The 10,617-nt window shown below is 43.0% G+C and overlaps 1 long non-coding RNA gene across 2 annotated transcripts in view; it reads right to left on the bottom strand.

The window, feature by feature from the left end:
• Nucleotides 1–684: 684 nt before the first annotated feature.
• Nucleotides 685–10,617, bottom strand: part of LOC141425484 (uncharacterized) — a 37,689-nt gene continuing 27,756 nt past the window's right edge. For both annotated transcript variants that reach the window (XR_012450493.1, XR_012450492.1), the window contains 3 exons: nt 3,942–4,094; nt 2,708–2,829; nt 685–1,344 (listed from right to left, as the gene is read on the bottom strand). This is a non-coding gene — a long non-coding RNA (uncharacterized lncRNA). The remainder of the gene's footprint in view (nt 1,345–2,707; nt 2,830–3,941; nt 4,095–10,617) is intronic.

The raw sequence follows: 10,617 nt of genomic DNA, 5'->3' as shown, positions 1-10,617 counted from the left end.
GGCTGCTGAGCTGGGTGCTGGAGTGTCACCTTGCAGTGCTGACTAAGGGAGACATATTGTACAAAGAAGCCACCAGCTGGTCAGGTTCGCACAGAGTGATCCCTACATCATGACCCAGGCCCTTCACAGCACAGTCAGGCCCTTCTCAGAGCAGAATGGATCACCTCGCCAGCCAGCCCGAAAGCCCAGCTGGGGTGTCTCAGCTCAAGTTTTCCCTCCAGGTTATTTATCTTCCTTCTGTGGCTTCAGACCCGCCACCCTGTGGAGCTGCCACTCCCCAGCCTTTGCAGAAGTGGAGAAAAGAGTGTTGACTTCCAGATGATTCATGCTGGATGTTTACAGCAGGGACCAACAGAGACAGCGTGGTGCCTCCTCCTTCCACTGCATAGAATTAGCAAGTGAGCTGGGAGGGTGCAGAGAGGCCTAGCCAAGATTCCCCAGTGTGCCAAAGTCTGGGTGCTCTGCTGCCCTGCAGACCTGTGAGGGGGTGTGGGGGAAGCAAAGCCTTGATGCCCATGAATCCAGCATTCCTGGCCCTGCCTGCAAACTCCACAATTCAGAAGGGGGAGCCAGCAACGCACTGGTGAAAGGACCTGGATAAGACAGACTTCCTCAAATCACTTCTGGACAGAATAAAGAAAGCCCATGCCTTCTTTTTAGGTATATTTTTTCTTAATTGCAAGATAATTTACATATGTAGAAGAGTGCAAAATAGTAGAAGAGCAAAAGCCCAAATACCCACCAATTGTCTTTTCACATTTTGCCATATTTACTTCAGGACTTTCATTTAAAAAAAAAAAAAAACACAATCACTAAGCACACAGCAGCTCCCTAAGGGATCGGAAAGGACACAAAAGTACTTGACCACATGATCCCATGGCACTTCTCACAAAGCAGCTGGGCTCAGAAGTGCTGTTTTTCCAGAGTCTCTTCTGCTGTGTGCATGTCCCCAGGACTAGTGCTGCAAGGTCCAGGCTGTGCTGTTGGTACTAACACTGTTCCCTGGGTTCCCTACCTGGATTCAAGTCCTGCCTGTGAGCTGTACAAATGCAAATTGGCAGCTTCAGAACCCTCTGACTCAACAATCTGGCTCCTCCTCTCCTCCTGAGCCCACGGCTATCCATGCCCTTGTTCCAAGGCTTGTCCACAGGTGTCATGCAGTTCCAAGTCCATGCCGTAGCATTTCTAGGAATTCTAGGCTTTGTGAGATATTCATTTGTGGGGTGTGAATCCTGTAGGTGTGTTCCAGTGGGGCATGGTGACACACATTGTAATCCCAGTACTTGGGTGGCTGAGACAGGAGGGTCTCCAGTTCCAGGCCAGCCTTGGCTACATAGCAAGACACTGTCTCAAAAAAAAAAAAAAGAAAACAACAACATTTTTTATTAGTATTTGAAACAGGAGCTGGTGGCTCACACCTGTAATCCAAACTACTTCAGAGACTCAGATCAGGAGGATCGAGGTTCAAGGCCAACCTAGGCAAAAAGTTTACAAGACCCCATCTCAACCAGTGGGTCCAGTAGTGCATGTCTGTCATCCCAGCTACAGCAGGAAACATAAATGGAGGGTCATGGTCTCAGGCCAGACCAGGAAAAGCAAGACCCTATTTCCAAAATAACCAGAGCAAGAAGGGTATGCTCAAGCAGTAGAGCACTTACCTAGCACGTATGAAACCCTGAGTTCAACCCCATACTGAAAAAAAAAAAAAAGCAGCACCTTGATGTCATTATCCTTGTTAGTCTTGGATTGGCTGCTGCAGATGTTAACTGCAGCCCACTACTAGGACTCGCTCAGATGAGACTGGGACAGTGGTGAGCAGAAGACAGAAGAGAGCTAGCCCTTCTCAGACTCCACGACCTGTAGAGCAGAAGGAGTCCTGGTGGAGCACTGTGATTCCAGTTCACAAGCATCCAGATGCCCCACAAAGCCTGCTTCCTAAGCTGGGCCTGGAACAGAGGACTAGGCACAGCAGGTAGTGGGGCTACAGTGCCCCTCCAAATATCTGGTCACTAATTTACCCAATCCTGAGTCTCCTCAGAGTACCCGCAATCCAGGTTTTTCAAAGTGAGAGTACCACCAGCCAGCCTGCGAGAAGGGTAGGGGGCCAGCAGCCTAACAAATGTGATGCAATTCCCAAGAGCCACCCATGTTGGGTTAGGGGGTGGCATGCTTCAGGAGCAGCAGAGAAAAGGGCTGCAGTCACCCCCCTTCCTCTACCACAAGCCTTGGGTCTGTGCCTACAGAACCACCTGCATGTGGAGGTGACAGGCCTGGGACTGCTCGTAATCACTTGCTCCCTTGACATTCCATAGAGGAAACTGACCTAAGGCCATAGAACTATGATAGAAACTGAAACTGTGTTCTGTTTATGTCCCAGCACACACATTCCTCAGCACACACCAGGTAGAGGGTAGGAGGACCAAGCCCTGCCCAGCCTCCACTAATGGCTCACTGACATCCTTTTGCATATAGGCCTGGCTGCCTGGTGGGCAGGTGTTGTATTAAAAAACCTACTTTTAAACAAATCCTGTGCTGACCATCCTAAGACTTGACAAGTACACTAAATAGAGGTCTCTCTCCTTAACCAGGCCACAGGGCACACTCCATTTTGTCTTCTCTTCTTAGACACTGACAAGATGGAGTTCCATGCAGGTGACAGGGTGGTTTCTGGAAGCACAGGAATTTGCAGTAGTGAGCTAAACTGTACCTGTCAGCGGAGGTCTGGAAGGAAGCAAGCGCTCCGAGTAAGACTCTTCTAGAAATATGCCAGCTCCCATTGCAGCCAGGGTGATGAGGGGGAAAATGCTGAGGTCCTCTGGTGCAGCGTGCCTGAAAGGAGCATGAAGGAAGGGAGGAATGACAGGAGGCAGGGAGATGGGGAGTGGAGGGGAGAAGGAAGAGGAAAGGAAGGCAGGCCATTCACATTGTCAAATCTTAAGGACTTTATTTTTATTCGACCATTAGTTAACCTTACAAGGTATTATATGAATTCTGCCTTGTCTATTAAAACATACCTGAAGGTAACTTCTCAGGAGCCAGCTCAGTCCAGGCTGATACCTGTCCCCAACACTGGATAATGACCTGCATTTCTTTCAGCCTATGTGGGAGGGATGCCTGGAAGTCAGGCAGCCCACCTTGCTGCAGACATGGTGAAGGGTGTGTGATGAGTTGGTGTTGTGAGAAATAGGTATTTTGGTCATTGTCCTCAGTTCCTGGCACAGAGCTCCCAAAACCCTTCCAATTTCCTGAGCAACAGCCTCCTTTGACCTAACATTTGGTCTTTGACTGGATTCCTGACACAGAACTTCTAAATCCCTTGGGATTTCCTGGGTCATAAGAGCATCTTTTGTGCTAATAAGTAATTCTTGGTGGAGTCTTGCATGGGGGATGGTCCCAGAATGATGGAGCCACAGTTAGAACTTGGAACTTTTGGCCCCACACCGTATCCTCTGGAAAAGAGAGGGGCTGAAGACTGAGTTAATAATCAGTCACATGAAAGACTGGCAGAGTTGCTCAAGTGGTAGAGTATCTGCCTAGCAAGCACAAGGCCCTGAGTTCAAACCCCAGTGCTTCGAAAAAAATAAAAATAATAATCAGTCACATGACTACACGGTGAGGTTTCCATAAAAATCCCTGAACTGTGGGGCTCTGGAGCTTCCACGTTGGTAAATAAGAACACAGATGCCTGCCAGGAGGGTGCCACATCCAACAGCACATGGAATCATTGTGCCCCTTCCCCTGTGCCTTGCCCTACGCCTCTTCAGTTTGGCTGTTCCTGAGTTGTATCCTTTTATAACAAATGGGTAAAACTAAGTAAAGTATTTCCATGGCTTCTGTGAGCCATTCTAGAAGATGATCAAACCCAAAAGGGGATGTGTGAGCCTCAGATTTTCAGCCAAGTTGGACTGAAGCTTTGGATAACCTGGGAATGTACTACTTACCCTTGTACCTGAAGTGGAGAGCAGTCTTGCCAGGCTGGGTTCTTAGCCTGCAGAATCCAATGCTCTCCAAGTAGATGGCGTCAGAATTGAATTGAATGGTAGGACGCCCAGCTGGAGGCAGAGAATTGATGGGTGTGGAAAAACCCCACATATCTGTTGCAAGTGAGGGAACAGAGAAAGAAAGACAGTTTGGCAGTTCCTGTCTCACAAATGGTCAGCAAGATCTCAGCCTATGACCTACAGAAACCTGGGGGTGAAGGAAGCCATAATCTACCAAGCATCGTCCAAACCATCACATTCAATATGGCGGCTACACCAGCTACACCATCAGCTGAGCACTTCACAAGTGGCCATCGGGATGTGCTAACAGTATAAAACACATATGGAACTTCAAAGACAGCGTGAAGGAGAGAATGCAACACTTCTTAGTATTGATTATATGTTAAACTGATAATAATCTGCTTTTAATGGCTAAATATATTATTAAAATTATTCTTTTTATTGTGACAAAATACATACAACATAAAATGTACCACCTTAGCCATTTTGAGTGCACAGACCAGGTGCTGAATCTGTGGCATTGCTACACTACCATTATCACCATCCTCACAGAATTTTTCATCTTCCAAAACTGTTACTTTGTAATTTGCATTTGCCTTGCAAGTTCAAGGCCTGGAGTTCAATCCCCAGTATGGGGGATGGGGGAGGTGGACTCCAAAGTATTGCTTTTTGTAAGTTTCCCTGAGTAAGCAGTATCAGAGGTCCAAGACCCTCTTCCTTTTATTTTATCTCCTATAGAGCCCCCAGTGTCATGAGCTACCCACCAGGGAAGGACAAAGGCCTACAAATGCCATAGCATGTCATTTAGTTTTGATTCTATTCTATTTTATTTATTTGGTGGTGCTGGGGATTGAACCCAGGGCCTTGTGCATGCTAGGCAAGTGTTCTACCACTGAGCTGTGGCTGCTACCATCAGCCCACCTATGACAATTTAAAAGGAGAAAAGGAAGGAAGAAGACTAGGTAATATGGCTTTAAAGGACAATGATGACAAATGCTTCAATGCCAGGTAACAAAATGAAGATGACACAAGAATTAGGAATCTTATTTATTTATTTATTTATTTATTTATTATTTTTGTTGGCAGTACTGGAGTTTGAACTCAGGGTTTTACAATTGCTAGGCAGGCTCTCTACCACTGAGTCATGCCTCCCTCCCAGTCCTTAAGAATCAAATTTTAAAAATAGAAACCGGTTGCTTATGAAAATTTGATGTAAAGAATAATACTAAATAGGAGAGTGTATTTGGAGGAAAATGCTGTATAAATACAGCATTAGGACTTACGTGCAAAACATATCTCACTGTGGTCTTGATTCATATAAATACAGGAGATCTGATAACTTAGAAATAAGGACAACTCTTACTTTGATAATTCCTTTGTAACCCAGACTTTTAAACCCATAATTCTTCTGTAACAGAGTTCTCTAATCTCCCTTATGTCAGTTTCCTCACCAGAAGAATTAATTAGAAGATATAATTTGCTACTTGTGATTTTGGGGGGTGTTGAAGCATCTAATGAGATAATAGATGTATGAACACTTCAAAAATTAAGAGTAGCATGAAATGATTATTATGAAAGTAAGTCATCTCTCAGTATCTGCAGAGGACTGGTCCCAGGACCCCCTACAGACAGAACATTCGAAGATACTCAAGTTCCTTAAACAGAAGGGCATAGCATTTACTATTACATACTCACATCACCCCTCATTCTTTAAATCATCTCTACATTACTTAAAACACCTAATACAGTGTAAGTGTTATGTAAATAGTTGGATGTATTGTTTAAGGAAGAATAACAAGGAAAGAAGTCTGTACATGTTCAGAAGATATGTACATTTTTTCCAAATGTTTTTTGATCCATGGTTAATTAAATTTGCAGATGCAGTGCCCACAGATAGAGGGCCGATTGTAAACACAGTTCTCTACACTAGTTTTCCTATTAGTGAATGAGAAGAGACTGGTTTTCATAGAAAGAAATGAGAACCTATAGTGGCAACACAAAGGGCAGAAATGAGACAAGATTTACCCCTTTCCCCCAGAGTCCTTGGATCATCTTTTTAGGAGGTCTATAGAGAGGTGGTGGTACAGTGTGCATCACACACTTTATGTTTAAAGTACAAAACCTTTTCTTTAAAACAATGTGGATGAGAGTGGGAGAGAATTAACCAAAGAAAACTGAAATAACACTGGCACCTCTGCTATTATGGGCAAGTAGTAGCCAAGTTCCTGGGGAGGGAAAATAAAGGGGGGAGGAGAGAGAGCGTACTTTATAATTACAAAACTCCTAAGGACTGTGTATTTTAGGAAGGCCTTTCTCCATCCATCCTTCCAAAAAAGGAAGCAGCCTTAATGTAAGCAGCACAGACATCGTCAAGCTTCTGCCTCCAGCCCTGCCTGAATTATTAAACCAAGGAGGAGCCAAAGACTGTACAGCCCATTGCTCTGGCATGGATGGCATCTTAGCCTGTAGCAGGTGTGGCAGCAGCACAGGTTATTTGTTTTCCAGGGTCAGGTTGGCACATTTCTAGCCTAGGGCTGTGGGTAAATGTTTAGATTTTATTTTCAGTCGTCTGGTGTTCAATTCCTTAGCATCAAAGGCAAGCCCCTGCATGCTGCCCTCCTACATACACCCTTTGTCTCCTCCAAGGCTGATGGGAATGCAAGAGGTGAGAGGAGAGGAGAAGGGAGGGGAGCAAGTGGGTGCTTTGCAGTGTCTCCAACTCTTCCCAAGAGCTACTTCTGGGCACATCATATTCCTCCTTTCTCTTTTTTCCAGGGCTTGTCTTGCTCCAGCACTGGGAATTGGGCTTGTTTACAGAGCTCATTATTCTCGCTTTGCAGTTGCTATAGCAACCACCAGGGGTCAGTTTATAGAAGGCAAGGAAGTTCACTTTCAGGGAGTTAGCTTTCCAGCTCCCGTGCAAAGCACAGCAGAAAACAAAAGCCCAGATACCCATGGAGGAAACACATTGAAAAGCTTCCTATGAGCGCAAGCGTGGTTCAGGGCACAAAACTTCCCTCATTGGTGCCACGTTGCTTCCTGGCTGAAAGGGCTATTCTAGAACAGCTGATAGGAGAGGGAAGGTTTTACCATTACATTCTGCAGGTTTCCCCCTCTCCTGCTTTCCCTTTGCCCTAGTGGCCTGGAGGCATTTGTTAGTGAGAATAATAAGGATGACTGCCAGGGTTCATTTCATGCAATTACTTTCATTAATATTATGTACGAACTGAGAATCAGAGAGATCTTCACAAACGTTGTTACTCCCATCTTTTTTCCTGGGAAGGGAGGCAGCACATCATTGAACAGCAAGTGATGTCAAGGTCCAAACCAAACCTAATGGAGCACCTCTCCCTCTGCAGATCATGCTGAGAAAACTACCAGGATGCATGCCCAGTAAACAATGTCCAGCATTAAACCGCCTGGCTAACCTGATTTAGCAAATAAACACAAATGACCAATTAAATTTGGTTTTCAGAGGCATCACTTTAAAAATCTGAGATAAGTTAAATTTAACAAAGTTTTTTTGGACAAGAAAAGTTTCTGGAGGGCTTGGGGGAGTGGCTCAGTGGCAGAGTGCCTGCCTAGCAAGCACGAAGCCCTGAGTTCAAACCCCAGTGCCGCCAAAAAAACAACAACAAAAAAAAAAAAAAAAGAAAAAGTTTCTGGAAACAAGCAGCATTCTTTCAGAAGATGGAAGAAAGCTGGTTCAGAATGTTCCCCTGTATCAACCACATGCATAGGCTATATTTATAGACAGAGAAAAGGAAGTGATATGCAGAAACAGCCTGATTGGCTGCAGTCAGTTCTTGACTTCAAAAGTCATGTTTTGCCAGCTTTCAGCCTCGATTGGCTAAAAGTTCAGTTACTATGATTGGCTGAGGCTCAGTTACTTGGCTCTCAGAATGTACTCTTAGATTACAATTTGCTTGCACATCAAGCTAGGTTTCAGTTCACCATATATGGAGGTTACTTTGGGCCAAAGTTTATCTCTCAAGACCAGAAACAAATTTAGGCTAAACTTCTCAATTTAACACAATGAATAAATTTCTGCATGTTCCACACAATATTTGGGAGATCCATATAAGTCCATCTAACTCAATCCAAATCTATCCTAACCCTCCTCTTCACCATCATCTGTTATCCCAATAGCAGATGAGTTCTCTCTCATATGCAAATCAAATGCCAGATTACCATTTAGGATCATCTAACCCTTGGACTATTATACTGATCATGAAAAAAAAAATGAAAGGTGCTATTAACATAAAATAAAATTCAAATCACAAACTGAAGTGGGTCAACCTAGCCACAGACAGGATCTTTCTTCAGATCCAAACATTGACATAAGTTACTTGGTCAATAAAGAGAAAATAATTTAGTTCTGCATTTTTTGAGGTATCTACTTCTACTTTTTCACTAGTAGTAAAAAGCTTTCTAAAATACAGTAATTTTTATTTATTTGACAGGAGAGGGGTGTATGTATGTGTATATGTGTGTGTGTTAAGGAATAAATAGCATTTGTTTCTGAACATTAGACAGGGAAACATTTGAGGGAAGAACAAAGCTGGTTGAGTTGGTATACTATCTATAACTTTTTGGTTCTTTGTGTGTGTGTGTGTGACATCCAAACACATACACATACTGGCAAAAATAACATTTACATTTATCAAAGTCACACTCTTTCCAGCACACTCTTTCTTTTGCTAAGATAGTTTTCCTGCTTCTTTACCAAGAAGACTGGCTCAGTGAGAATTTGTAGAACTCCTAGAAAACCTAAATTGGTTGTAATGCAGTTACCTATGGTAGCTTTACAATTGTTTTGACCCTAAACACATACTCAAAACTTTAAGGCAAAGAAATCAAGCTGTTCATGCCTGTAATCCCAGAACTTCAGAGGCTTATACAGGAGTACCAAAAGTTCCAGGCCTGTCTGGGCTACATGGTGAGACCCTGTCTCTAAATAAATAAAAAAGTTTAAAAAATTTAAAAAATCAAGAAGTGGGTTAGAGCACAGTGGTGAAGCATGTGCTTAGTGTGTTGGAAGCCCTGGATTCAATCCCTAGTCAATAAATAAATAATGAATAAATATCAAGAAGCATAAGTTTATATGAAAAGAAAGCAAATAGCACCAAAAATACTCCATCAGACCCTGCCAACTCAGACTACAAGAGTTCCCACAGCTCTAACTCAAAACAGGTAATTAAAGGAAAACTGTCAAGATAAACATCATGTACAATAAAAATGTTCTCACCTGATACTAACTCTAAAACTGTCAATAGAGTTTTTACCAAAAGGTGGGAGAAGGAGTATAATTTTAGAAGTTAATGCTTCAAGTCTGGAGCTGTGAGTTCTAATTCTGTTCTGAATGTGGCTGTGAAAGACCCTGGGGTTTTTTTTCTAGGATTTATTCCCTGTAGACAGAGTGCAGCTATGGAATCAGTATTATAAGGGCTGCTTCTCTAACTGAAGGGGTATTGTATGAGTATCTGTAAATCACTCTGAGCATTCAGACAAAGGGCAGGAAGTATGAAATGTGATTATTTGTGCTATTCACTTTTTGAACAAGCAAATTGATTTAGGAGTTGGAATCAGTTTAGTTTGGTCTAAAGAACTTTGAAAGGACTTCATTTTTGAAATCCTGTTTTCATTTATTTAAAAAGCCAATAGTTCTTTTCTCTCTTTTTCCTTAATCATTTGTTAATAAGCCCCACATCTGAAGCTCAAGCTGTCAGACAGTCTCTACTTAACACCGTTCGGCAGCTGTTAAATGGGCTAATCACCTGTTTATCCTCATGTCACTAACTCAGATGCTAATTGCACTCCAGACCCTGGCTTATTCAATCCCACTCAAGCCTAGCCAGGTGTGCTGCACTAAGAGGACATTGCAGGATCACTGGCCTCCATTGGTTCACTTTCAGTGACCCAGACAAAACAGCAACACACACACACACACACACACACACACATGCACACGAACAAACGTACTGCTCATAACTGTGAAAAACTAAATGACCTAAGTGTCAAACTACAGTGAAAAATAAAACAAAATAAACAACCATGGAATGTAGTTTTATGCAACCACTAAAAGGATATTTATCAAAATGATTAAATAACATAAAAATACTTTCTTATGTTAAGTGAAAAAGCAGTGTGCAAAATTATTACGTGATGACAAATATGGGGAAAAATTTGCAGACAAAGGCCTAGAGATGAAGCTCAGTGGTAGAGCATTTGCCTAGCATGCCAGGAGCCGTGGATATAGTCCTCAGCAAGAGATAGAAGATAGATGATCGATAGAGAGATAGATACACAGATAGATAGATGATTATAGATAAGACAGATAGATAGGAAGAGAGGAAGAGAGGAGAGAGAGAGAAGAAGGAGGAGGAGGAATGGAGGGAGGAAGAGAGGGAGGGGAGCTCTACCACTTGAGCCACTCTGCCAGCACTGTATTATAGTCTTGAATGTAAAAATCAATCAATATTTAGAGTTCTGATGAAGAACAAGGACAACCCTCAGAGCTGGTGATATGTAATAAGCTCCTGCTTTCATGGAGCCTACATTCTACAGGAGGAAGACAAAGAACAGGAATTCAAATAAGTACGAGGTATTCATAATA

This window comes from Castor canadensis, chromosome 8 (genome assembly GCF_047511655.1).
Source record: "Castor canadensis chromosome 8, mCasCan1.hap1v2, whole genome shotgun sequence".
In the NCBI taxonomy this organism is placed as follows: domain Eukaryota; kingdom Metazoa; phylum Chordata; class Mammalia; order Rodentia; family Castoridae; genus Castor; species Castor canadensis.
This window is presented reverse-complemented; position numbering and strand designations above follow the sequence as displayed.